The following is a 13,796-nucleotide window of genomic DNA, read 5'->3' as shown; positions in this document are numbered from 1 at the left end:
TGCATTTCATTACCTTTTCTCATGCAATATGTTACTATGATCTGACAACCATGGCATATTTTATTTTAGAAATGCTCTTTAAACTGAATGAACAGGAAAAGGTAATTATTCATTAGCTATTAGTCTACACCATTATGTAGCTGCTTGTTATATGTCAGATACCTAGATGAGACTTGGCAGAGAAACATGGAATTGAACAGTGAAGTTAAAGTGCAATATTCTTCAGATAATGTGTGAAGATAAGTCAAGGACTCAGCAGCAAGACAAACTGATGAAAGAACAATGCAAAAGATTATGTGAAGAGAGGGTCTTTGTCTCAACTGGTCTCAATTACAAGTAGCATTTCGGATATATTAATTAACAAGCACTCCACCAATTCCCTAGGAATACTCAAAATTGAAGCCATTTGGAAAACTAAAAATATAATTTATATTAATTTTCTGGAAAGCGATATAACCTTAAGACTACTGAGCTTTTTCCCTAAGCACATATTTTTCTACTGTGAAGATTAGGAACTGGCAGGAGACGGAGGAGAAAAAGGCTGGCAATTCCATATTTCAATCTATACCAGAGACAAAATCTTAAATAAATTACATAATTTCTTTTCAGGACAGAGACAAAATCTTAAATAAATTACATAATTTCTTTTCCACACAAACACACCAGGCCCTATCTTACTGTGCTAAATTAGCGTTACCAGGAAAAGCATTTTCATTGATTCATTGAAAGAAAGTGTTCTTTCTGCAGTCAATGAAAAGTCAGACCATCAGTGTGATGCTAGCAGAAGCATGTGCAAAATAACAAACAAAAAGCACTTTAAATGTATACATGGGACCCAGATTTGGACATGTGCAATTTCTTAATATTATTCAAAACCAATTTATAGTATTCTCATTATATTTTATACACATCTCAATAAGTCACCATATTGGTTATAATAAATATGAAAATTTATTACACATTTATTTATTTAATTCCATTGTGATCAAAATATAGGAAGGAGGCAATTACTCAGAAGGGTTCTGATATGGACCCAAGATGGCTGCAGAGTCGCTGGGAGCTCCATCCACTTGCTGCCAGACTCAGACCAGTCTCGCAGCCTAACCACAGAAGACTCAGCTCGAAAATCCAGGAGAGCAAGTGAGAACAGAGGAGAGCACAAGAAGTACTCGAGAGTGGGCAAGAGCCTACCTGCCTACAGAGCACCTGGGAGCGGGGCTCACCAAGAGGAGCAGCTGCCACCACTGCGGCCCAAACCAGCACTTTTGGTGGCACAGAACTGCTGCGGGTCAGCGCAGGAGCTGTGAGCATCCCTGTCAGAGAGAAACAGACAGAAAGGTGCTGGTTCCAGAAACAGCATGGTGGGAGCTGGACAGCAGAGGCTGAACATCTCTGGAGGGAGCAGGGACAGTGCCCCCATCACCGACCCATGTTATAGTATAGCTGTGGGGCTCTTCCCAATACCGCCTGGAAAAGATCCAGAGAGAAATCTTATCTAAAATTGTAGGAGGCTCTGACAGACCATGGCCAGCCCTGACCATGAAAGACTCTGAATTTTGGGGAGGAGGGGTGCAAGGAGAGCAGGCCTCATTTGGCTCAGTGCTGCAATGTGGGGGCCACACAGAAACTCTTTTAAAACAGGAACAGAGGCAAGACCGGAGACTCAACAAGGACCCAGGTTCCCGTGCACATGTGAGCAGGTACAGTGGCTCTGCTAAAAGAGAACTTAGAGGGATAGAGTCACACTTAAGGGTCTGTGGGTCCCACCCAGTATGGCTGGTGAGAAGGGGGTGGCTCAGACTTGAGAATTCAGGCCCAATCCCCCTGCGAGAGAGCGGCATGCTGGGGTCTGGAGGGCAAAAGGCTGAATGCCTGAAATGTGATGCAGCCAGCCAGATCCCCTCCCAGGCAGGTGAGCCCAACACCTGTGGCATTATTGGCTCTGCAGATCAGCAAGACCAAGCTCAGGAGCATTCTGCTGGGCACATTTCCACAGGAGAAAGAAAAAAAGCTCTGAAAGGGCCCTTCATCAGACACTACAAGCTACTCTGATCCTTGGGCCTTGATCCACCAAACCCAGTAGAGCAGAGAGAATAGAAACAGGCACAGCAAGGGAGGTTTAGGGCCTCACCTAGTCTCAGCATCCAGACAGAATTACTGCCTTAACCAAACAGGAAAGAACTGCGCCTTCTATACGCATTGGCCCTTTCCAGGAACAGTCAGCAAATTCACTAAAAGCCATATATTATTGAAAAGCATCTGGGACAGAACAAGACATGTGGTGAGGGGATGGGCAAACACTCACACCATCTTCTCTGAAGACTGAATAGGGTCCCCTGGGGATGACCCAGGCTTCCCACCCACCCAATTCCACCAGAGGCCCCCTCTGGAGGCAGACAGAGAAGGTACTGGAAGTCCTCTCAGGTCATTAAAGGAACTGCCCCTGTGTCCAGGGCCGGTGGAAACCCGGCAGGGCAGAACAGTGGGATCCAGCCAAATCTGAAGGAGACAAGCACAGACTGTGGATCACTCACAGCCTTCAACAGGCTCCCTAAGGTGAGACTGGGACACCATTTGACATCACCAGGGGCAGATCCAGAAAGAGAAGACAGTGATGAACACTGGATTCCACTGAGACAAATTCCACCACAGTCTTCTTCATGATTTGCATTATTTGCTCTCCTGCATAGTTTAACATTCATTTCTTTTCCTTCAAGTTTGTGCCTATTAGATCACTAACATTTATATCATAGCTTATTTCAAACCTCATATTTTGCTCCTCCTTTCTCTTACTCCATTTTACCTTCTTTCCTCCTTTTTATTTTTTTATTTAAATTTTATTTTCTCTGGCTACAACTTGTTTCTATTCTGCACTCTTACTATTTCTCCCCCCTCCAAACCTCTCAAAACTATTTTTCTTGTCATTAGTCATCTCACATTCTTTTAACCATTCTTAAATATTCTTAATCTCTTTCCACCTTTATCAACTTTTGCTTGTTGGTTCTCGAGCTCAACAACTCAACAACAGTGGTTGTTGTTGCATTTCTCCTATTTTATTTATAAATCTTCATTATTTTTGTGTTTCAAATTTCAAATTTTACCATTCCCTTCTCCTACTCCATTTTGCCTTCCTCCTGCCCTTTCTTTTGTTTTAAATTTCAATTTTTCCCTGTCTTAGCCTGGTTTTCATTCCTTACTCATGGTATCCCTTCTCCCTCTATCCTCTCAGAATCACTTCTCTTTCCTCTAGGCATGTCTTAAGCTTTTCTTCCTTTCTTTTTTCCCTCTTATTCCTATCCCACCTATATTAAACTTTGCTCATTAGTTTATTGCTGTGGTGGATCTTTATCTCCAATTTGGTTCCTTTTTTCACTATATTTTTAAACAATTTTTTGTTTAAGCCTAATACTATATGCTTCCATTCTCTTACTCTATTCTATCTTTTTCCCTCCTTTTTTTTTAAATTTATGATGTAAATTTTATTTTCTCACTCTTCTCCTCGTTGCTCTTCCTACTCTTATTATTTCTCCTCCATCTTCTCAAAATCATTTTTATTTCTGTTAGTCATCTCATGTTAATTATTTTTGCATTCTTATAATAGTCTTAATCTCTTTACACCTTTATTAATATTGGTTCATTTGCTGTTGATATGTGATTTCAGGTGGAGGTTATTTTTGTGGGTGTGGGTGTGGGTTTGTTTCCTGGGCTGTTTGGCTTTGTTTCAGCAATATCTGTACAACAGCGTACAAGATGTGGTGGGCAGAGTAACTCAGTCAGCCAGCTGGAGGGAAGGACCCAACAGAGAATGACCCAACAACTACAGTGCCCACATAAATTGTATAAAGAGCATCCCAAGAGTATCAAGCTCAGGAGATCAAGGAGAATACACCAGTGAGCCCCACAGGTCTCCTACCACAGAAGGTCATACCATGAAGACAGGAAGTGAAAGCAGATCAATTTAATACACAGAAACAAACAAGAAGAGTCATCTAAAATGGGAAGACAAAGAAAAAAATACCCAATCAAAAGGAAAGGAAGAACCCCCAGAACGAATGCTAAATTAAATTGAGGGAAGCAAACGATCAGACTTTGAGTTCAAAATAGCGGTTATAAGGATGCTGAAGGAACACAGTGAGAACTACAGAGAACTCTAGGGAAGCTACAAGGAACTTACTGAGAACTATACCATCATGAAAAAGGACATAGAAATTATTAATAAGAGCCAGAAGGAAATAAAGAATACAATATCTGAAATGAAGAATGCAGTAGAAGGAATTCAAAGCAGGCTAGATGAAGCAGAGGATTAAATCAGTGAGCTGGAGGATAAGATAGGAAAAAAATTCTAAACAGAGCAACAAAATGAAAAGAGATTCAAAAAAAAGGAAGAGGATTTAAGGGAGCTGCAGGACAACATGAAATATAAAAATATCCATATCATAGGGAACCAGAAGGAGAAGAAGAGGAGCAAGAGATAGAAAACATGTATGAAAAACATGACAGAAAACTTCCATAACTTGATGAAAGAAAAAGTCACACAAGTCCAGGAAGCACAGAGGCTCCCTGTCAAGGTGAACCCAAAGAGGCCCACTACAAGACACATTCATAATTAAAATGGCAAAATTCAAAGACAAAGAGAGTTTTAAAGGCAGCAAGGGAGAAACAGATAGTAACATACAAGGGAGCTCCAATAAGGATACTAGCTGATTTCCCAGCAGAAATGCTACAAGGGAATGGCAAGAAATATTTCAAGTAATGAAAAGCAAAGGCCTGCAATCAAGACTGCTCTACCCAGCAAGGCTCTCATTTAAAAAGGAAGGTGATATAAGGAGTTTCCCAGACAAAAGAAGACTAAAAGAATACACCTCCACCAAACCAGCATTGCAAGAGATGTTAAAGGGGCTGCTTTAAGAAGATGAAGAAAGAGTGAGAAAGAGAGAAACACAGTACAAAGAGAAAAAATGATTAAGTACCTGTATCAATAATAACTTTAAATGTAAATAGTTTAAATGTTCCAATCAAAAGACATAGGGTAGCTGAATGGAGGAAAAAAACATGACCTGCACATATGCTCAGAACAAAATATCTACTACACAGACTGAAAGTTAAAGGGCGGGAAAAAAATTCCAAGCAAACAGACATGAAAATAAAGCTGGGGTAGCAACACTTGTATCAGGCAAAATAGATTTGCAAACAAAAGCCATAAAAAAAGACAAAGAAGGACACTTCATAATACTAAAGGGAATAATCCATCAAGAAGATATAACCCTTATAAACATAAAGGTACCCAACATAAGAGCACCTACATATATAAAGAAAATCTTGGAGGACTTAAAGAGAGATATTGACAATGACACAGTCATTAAAAGAGATTTTTAACACCCCACTGTCAATAATTGATATATTTCCAAAATAAGAATCAAAAAGGATATTGTAGCACTGAACGACACTCCAGATAAAATGGACTTAATTGATTTATATATAAAGAGAGAGAGAACTTTTTATTCCAAAGAAGGAAAAATATACATTCTTTTCAAATGCACTTGGAACATTTTCAAAGATAGGTCACATAGTAGGACACAAAACAATCCTCAACAAATTCAAGAAAATTGAAATCATATCAAGCATCTTTTCAGATCACAATGACTTGAAACTAGAAACCAATCTCAGGAAAAAACTTAAAAACATTCAAATACATAGAGACTGAACAACATGCTGTTAAATAATGAATGGGTTAACAAAGAGATCTAGGAAGAAATCAAAAAGTTTCTGGAAACAAATGAAAATGAACACACAACAGCCCAAAATCTATGAGACAAACAAAGGCAGTCCTGAGAGGGAAGTTCATAGCAATACAGGCCTACCGAAAACAGATAGAGACAAGCTGTAGCCTAACCCTACAGCTTCAAGAAGCAGAGGAATAACAACAAACAAAGCCAAGAGCAAGTAGAAGGAAGGAAATAATCAAGATCAAAGTAGAATTAAATTATATAGAGAGTAGAAGAACAATTCAAAGGATCAATAAATCCAGAAGATGGTACTTAGAAAAGATAAATGAAATTGACAAGCTTTTAACCAGACTCATCAAGGAAAAAAAAAAAAAAAAAGGAGAGGACCCAAATAAATAAAATCAGGAACAAAAAGGAGAAATTACAAACAACACCACAGAAGTACAAAGGGTTGTAAGAAATTACTAGGAACAACTATATGCCAAGAAATATGACAACCTGGCTGAAATGGGAAAATTTCTACAAACATATAATCTTCAAAACTGAATCAAGAAGAAGCAGAAAGCCTGAAAAGACCAATAACAGCTGGTGAAATTGACACAGTAATCAAAAAACTCCTGGCACGCAAAAGCCCTGGACCAGATGGCTTCATAGGAGAATTTTACAAAACATTTAAGGAAGAGGTAATTCCTGTCCTCCTCAAACTGTTCCAGAAAATTCAAGAGGAGGGAAGACTCCCAAATGCTATTTATGAGGCCAGAATTATCCTAATTCCAAACCAAGTAAAGATACAACAAAAAAAGAAAACTACAGACCAATATTGCTAATGAACATAGATGCTAAAATAATCAAGAAAATATTGGAAATCCAGATCCAGCAATACATTAAAGAGATCATACACTACGATCAAGTGGGATTCATCCCTGGAATGCAAAGATGGTATAATATTCATAAATCAATAAATATAATACACCACATAAACAAATGAAAGACAAAAACTACATTATAATATCACTAGATGTTGAAAAAGCATTTGATAAAGTACAGCACCCATTCATGATAAAACTCAGCGAAGTGGGAGTAGAGCAGCATACCTCAACATAATAAAGGCCATATATGAGAAAACTATAGCCAACATCATTCTCAATGGGCAAAAACTAAAAGTTTCCCCCTAAGATCAGTAACAAAACGAGGGTACCCACTTTCACCACTCTTTTCAACATAGAATTGCAAGTTCTAGCCACAGTGATCAGGCAAGAAAAAGAAATGAGGCATCCAAATTGGAAAGGAGGAAGTAAAACTGTCATTATTCACAGATGGCATGACAGTGTACATACAGAACCCTATAGGATCCACCATAAAACTACTCAACCTAATTAATGAATTTGGCAAAAGAGTGGGATAGAAAACCAATATTAAAAAATCAAAGGCATTTTTGTACACCAACAATGAAGTATCAGAAACAGAAACTAGGAAAAAATCCCATTTAGTATAACAACAAGAAAAATAGTACACCTAGGAATAAACTTAACCAAAGAGGTAAAAGACCTGTATTCAGAAAACTACTAAACACTGAAGAAAAAAATTAAGGAAGATACAAATAAATGGAAGCATATATCATGTTCATAGAGTAGAATAATTAACATCATTAAATTGTCCATACCACCCAAAGCAATCTATAGATTAAATGCAACCCCTATTAAAATACCAATGACATATTTCACAGATTTAGAACAAATATTTCAAAAATGTATATAAAACCAAAAACAAGCCCAAATAACCTCAGGAACCTTGAGAAAGAAGAACAAAGTAGGAAGGATCACAATACCTGATATCAAACTATATTGCAAGGCCACTGTAATCAAAACAGTCTGGTACTGGCATAAGAACAGACACATAGATCAATGGAACAGAATAGAGAGGCCAGAAATAAACCTGTGCTGCTATGGTCAAGTAATATTTGACAATGGGGGTAGGAGCATAAAATGGAGTGAAAATAGTCTCTTCAATAAATGGTACTGGGTGATCTGGACAGATCAGTGTAAAAAAAATGAAACTAAACCACCAACTTACACCATACACCAAAATAAACTCAAGATGTTTAAAATAGTTAAATGTAAGCCAGGCACCATAAAAGTCCTAGAGAAAAACATAGGCAGTAAAATTTTAGATATCATGCACAGCTTATTTCAGCTGATATATCTCCTGAGGCAAAGGAAATAAAAGAATAAACAAATGGGAACTTCAAACTAAAAAGCTTCTGCTTAGCTAGAGAAAAACATCATCAAATGAAAAGGGCACCAACCATATGGGAGAACATATTTGCCAATGATACCTCAGACAAGGTTATGATCTCCAAAATAAATAAAGACTTCTGGCTCAACACCAGGGAGACAAATAATCCAATTAAAAATGGAAAAAAGGATCTAAACAGACACTTCTCCAAGGAGGAGATACAGAGGGCCCAGAGACATATGAAAGGATACTCAACATCACTAGCCATCAGAGGTGAAAATTAAAACCACAATGCGGTACCATTTCACACCAGTCAGGATGGTCATCATTAACAAATTAACAAACAACAAGTGCTGGCGAGGTTGTGGAGAAAAGGGAACCCTAGTCCACTGCTGGTGGAAATGCAGACTGGTGCAGTCACTGTGGAAAACAGTATGGAATTTCTATAGAAAACTAAAGATGGAACTGCCTTTTGATCCAGTGATCCTACTGCTGGAATTATACCCTAAAAATACTGAAACATCAATTCAAAAGAACCTATGCATTCCTATGTTCACCATTATTTACAAGAGCCAAGTGTTGGAAACAACCTAAGTGCCCATCAATAAATGAATGGATCAGAAAACTGTGGTACATTTATGTCGTGTGGGCGAGCGCCACAGGTCACTCGCTGTTCATTCCTGGTCTGGGTAACAACTGCCATGGGGACTGAGCGCATCGCAGGGCCCAGGGAGCACAGGCACTCCTGGATCTGAAGGTCACTGTCCGGGGCCAGCCGAGATGGGAGCACAGACTCTGAATCCCGCAGAGCCCATCCCGGGGTTGTCATGGACGCGGGGAATAAACACAAGTCGTTGCAAACACTTCTCTGTTTGTCAGGAGAGGGAGCATGGCTCTTCCCTGTAGTGGGGAAGGTCCAGAGCCCCTTTTTCCAAAGGCTTTTCTTGAAAAGGTTATCAGTGGGATTAGTTAACAGGAATGCACAGGTTATCTCATTACAGCAGTATGTTAATGTTTACTGAGAATACATGATGTTTGAAGAAAATAAGTGGCAGAAACACACTGATTTACATGGGTCCCAGAAGAGACTAGTAAACAAGAGAGACAAGTAAACATAAGAACATAGTAAACAAAAGAGTACCAAAGGGTATAGGTTTAGGGTCTGTGAATAATGTAAATTTCCTTCCCAGCATGAGCCAGAATAAACAAAGAATACTTTAAAGGATTTACTTTTTGGCCTGATTTCCCCTGAGAACTGCCAGATCTGGTTTAGGGCTGTCTCCAGTATTGTTTTGAGCCTGAGCCAGGCGGGGGAGGGAGCTGCCAAGAGACAAGGAGACTTCTTTCACATAGAATGAGAACTCCAGCCATGTCCAAGCTGAGCTGAGGGGTGTGGGCCTTTTTGCCCTTTCTCCATGTCCCCCAAGTCCATGTCTGCTGTCCATACCAGCCAATGTCTGTCTTAGGTTGTTTCTCCTCATGAGAAAACTTACCCGTCATCAACAATTGACCATCACAGGGCCAAGTGGGGTGATGTGAGGGAGGCAGGGGCTGCGTCTCTGCCAGGGGGACAGGTTTCATCTCCTCAGTGGCCTGCTTTCCAAGGCCTCCTTGATTATTTCCAGCCTTGGGGCCCTCTCGCCTGTCAGCGGGGTTACAGTTCCTGAAACTAGACAGGGCATTTCCCAACACATTTACACAATGGTATACCACGCAGCAGAAAGAAAGAAGGAACTCCTACCTTTCACAACAGCATGGATGGGACTGGATGGTTTTATGCTAAGTGAAATAAGCCAGGTATTTAAAGACAAATATAGAATCTCACCTATAACAGGAACTTATGGAATAAAACAAACAAATGAGCAAAATGGAACCAGAGATATGGAAACAAGGAATAGACGGACAGTGACCAGAGGGGAGGGGGGAGAGGGAGAAGGGGGGAAGGAAGGGAAACTGTCTAGTCAAGTAACATGTGTAACTAACCCATGGTCATGGACAGCAGGGTAGGGACTGACTGAGGGAGCATGGCAGGAGGATATGCGTCAGTGGAGAGCAATGAGGGAAAAAATGGGACAATTGTAATAGAACACTAAAATAAATAAATAAATAAATAAAAGTAAATTAAATTTAAAAACTACTCAGATAACTTTGTTTCTTCTGTGAAATAATTAAAATTCATCAATAAAAATTAGTCAAGCATGGCTCAAAAGTATATAGTAATACATAAAATATTTTTCTGATATCAGTATGTTTTTAAAAGTGTTTAATATATCGCTTCTCAGCCTTTTGGCTAAGATCAAGTGTAGTATTTGTTCTTATCAGTTTAAAATTGTTTAATATATATTTAATAACAGAAAGATTCCAAACAGTTTTTTTTTTAAATTTCTGCTTAAATTTTATCCTATCTTGCAAAGGGTGATTTAAAGGGCTTAAAACACACAAACACATACAAATACAGTCATATAAATATATATATGTGTGTGTACATATATATACACATACATACACATACATGCATAACTCTATATACACTAAGCTTTTAAGAGATAACAAGAGATTTAAAATTCTATATACAGAGAAAGATGCAATTGATCACTCTCTTCACCTCAAATAATTACCATGATTGAGACTGAAGTTTGAGTGCAATTTCTTTTTGTCTATTTCCTCATTCTTAAAGGGGATTATGTATTATGTGACGTTCATTATCTTAACATATTTTACTGGCACTAAATTCTAAAATGAATTTGTTTCATGAATCCTTATAGAAGTGACATTTAACAGCTAGTCGATCATATCTAGTAACAATTTTTGTAGCATATTTAGGTATATTCTTCATAATGTTGTTTTATATATTAATTCTCGATGAGAACCAAATATACAACATTAAATACAAATCAGTGAAGTTGTTACTTCAAGAAAATAAAATAAGTTTAGTTGTATATTTCAGGGTGTTTTTTGGGGTTCTTGGGGGTTTTTTTTCCTCTTGGTAGAGACATAGAATATAGATTTCACATATTAAATACAGGAACTGATAGCTCTTAGGCCACAAAGGATCTATTTATGATTTATGCAACCAACATTTAAAATTGAGAGAATTCACATATCAGTAGCGATTCACAGATGCCTTGGAAGCAGGAGATTCTCCAGCACTGGGCCTGTGCCGCACCATCAGCTGGGGCTGAGTGAAGATGGCGCTCTTGGAATGTACGTGGAGCTGTCCCTTCTGCCTGGAACCTGGCAGTCTCCACTCTTTTTAATTACCTGTCTGGGTCACATTCTGAGAGGATTAAAAGGTTCACATCTCTTTTAGACTAAAGCTTTAGGGAAAAAAAGAGTGTGAAGTCAACAACTAGACTGTGCTCAAGAAGCACTTCAGGATTCACCTGTAGCCTTTACACTAGTTACACATTGAGGTCATTCTTTTGGCTGGAGGCAAAAAAAAAAAGGTTGGTAAATTCATAGAATTTTCTTAAGCTACTATAAGCATATCTTTCACCATCTCTGAATGTGTTGTACACACACGTAAGAACAAATCAAAATATGCTGCTAAAATAAGATGGTAATTGCTTGTGAGTGGGCAGAGAAAAAAAAATTCCTTCACAGGACTCTCATTCATGAGATCATTTCTTGAGGATAATTCAGAAAAGTCCAATTTCTTTATTTTTTTAAAGCAGTGAACGGAAAATTCAGGTGATAGGATGGCAAAAATGGAATTGCCACAATTCTTAAAACAATGCATTCAGCGTAATTTTTTTCTGGGTTGTGTTGAATTGAGCAAATATGTTTCTTTTCACCCTGCTTGCTAATTTATTAAAAGTCTTTTCTGAGAGATTCAAATTCAAATTTCATTGTTACAAAGCAAAATTTTACAGGCTGCTTTAGAATTTTTAAAGTACTTATAGCAGTTTGGCTATTTTAAAATTACAAGTGCATGTTGATAGAGTTGAACTCTCGCCTGACTTCTTTAACCAGGCCAGAATTCCAAGAGGCAGCTTTGCCACACTTCCCCTTCCTTCTCAGCGTGCTCGTATTTTTCATTTAAAAGGCTCACACAGGATACTCTGATAAAAAACATTCTGTGATTAGCTGAGAAAATGTCTTTAAAAAAAAACAAAACAAAACAGATTTCAGGAAAGTTTTCAGTCCTCCAAATGTCGACACGGAAAACTTGGCAGATGTCTAATTATTGTTGCAGTTTTTCAAACAGACTTTTTATGACTCACCAAGATTATGAAATCAGTTCCATTAAAAGACCTCTCCTATATTATGTCAGAATATCCTAATTTATATGCTATCTGCCGAGACTCATTGTGTTCAGTCTGTCTTTGCCACAAACATGGCAATACATCTTGTTCTCATAACTCTCTCCTGCTCCCTCTATTCCATTTTCTTCCTCCATCCCCTCAGCAGAGCCTCTGCAGCAGTAAATATCAATTTTTCCCTGCAAGAGGTAGATAGAATAACCATATTTCCAGGAACTCCCAGAACAGCCAAAGTTGCCACAGTCCATTTGTAATAAATGAATACTGAGCTTTTTGATACGTTAAGGCCAAGTATGATGTGTGGCAAAGACTTTATTCATAAATATTTGATTAAAACATCTAATTAAATTATTCATCTGTAATACTCAGTTCAGCAATTACCCATATTGGTCCTTAGCACTGTTCTCTGAAAGAATATATATGCTTTTTGAAATAAAACTTATTAATGCAATCAAAATCTGCTTAAAACATACAAACTAATTGTTAAGGCTACTAGTGGATGCAAAGTTGATCTTGAACTTTCCTTCAAATAGTTTATAATCAAATGGGTAAATTCAAAGTGCTTTAAAGTACTCTGCTAAAGGAATTTAGAGTGAGAAAATAGAGCCATGATTCCCACTACCTTGATAAAATAAATAATTTATTATAAATATCAACAGAAAACTGTTAAATTAGTATAAAGAAGTATTGAGTCAAAGCTACCACAGAGAATCAGAGTGTCAAATCAGACACACAATCATCAATGCTTTTGCACATGCAAAACAATATCAGAGGCTCAAAGGAAGCAGCAGGAGGTTCAGAACATTGAAAGCAGTTCCTGAGATCCACCTTTTTATGTCAGATGTGATTTTTTTTGGCCTAGAACAGATGTGGTCTCTAAATGAGGTTTTCAATTCTATACAACTAGGGGAGTTTCAGTTAGGTTTCAATTGTGAAATATCTTCATTTTATACCCTTAGGGAATTGCAAGGCTGACAGAGACCTAAAGCTCTTCTTCCTAGCAAACAACATTAGTATGTTTACCCAGAAGACAAAACATTTAGACCAGGTCACCTGACTCCTGTTCCCCAGGGACTCAGCCACATTTTGCAGAGAGCTCAAACACCCAAAATCAAATGTATGGTAATGGAGAGTTATTAGATATTTACTGCAGTGATCACTTCATAAGATAGATATATATAATTACATTGTATGCCTGAACTGTTATATATTTTTATTAACTACAATTAAAAATAAATTTAAAAAATTAAATGAGTTCTCAAATTTCTCACTTCAACCTTGATGAGATTTAAACTTTAGAATCACACGATCATACGAAATATGATGGCACGTAATTTGGAGTTCAAATGACTTCAGTTCAAATTCATATATCATACTCTAAATTATTACTAAATTAATTTAAACTGCAAATATAGCAAGACATATACATATTTCCTATTATAATAACATTATTGTCCAAAGATGAAGTTGCTTTTCTTACTGAGTTTTGTATTCAATAAGGTACAGATTGCCTGAGACTGCATTAGACCCTGAATTTATAAATTAAGAACCCAGATAAATTTCTTGCCTTCAT

At 37.7% G+C, this 13,796-nt stretch overlaps 1 pseudogene; it reads left to right on the top strand.

The window, feature by feature from the left end:
- The first annotated feature begins 10,231 nt into the window (after positions 1-10,231).
- Positions 10,232-10,332, top strand: LOC129076077 (uncharacterized; annotated as a pseudogene).
- The last annotated feature ends 3,464 nt before the right edge of the window (positions 10,333-13,796 follow it).

This window comes from Pteronotus mesoamericanus, unplaced genomic scaffold (genome assembly GCF_021234165.1).
Source record: "Pteronotus mesoamericanus isolate MK-2021 breed Mesoamerican mustached bat unplaced genomic scaffold, CSHL_Meso_final contig_56, whole genome shotgun sequence".
NCBI lineage: Eukaryota > Metazoa > Chordata > Mammalia > Chiroptera > Mormoopidae > Pteronotus > Pteronotus mesoamericanus.
The sequence above is the reverse complement of the archived record's forward strand: the minus strand, read 5'-3'. Positions and strand labels throughout refer to the sequence as shown.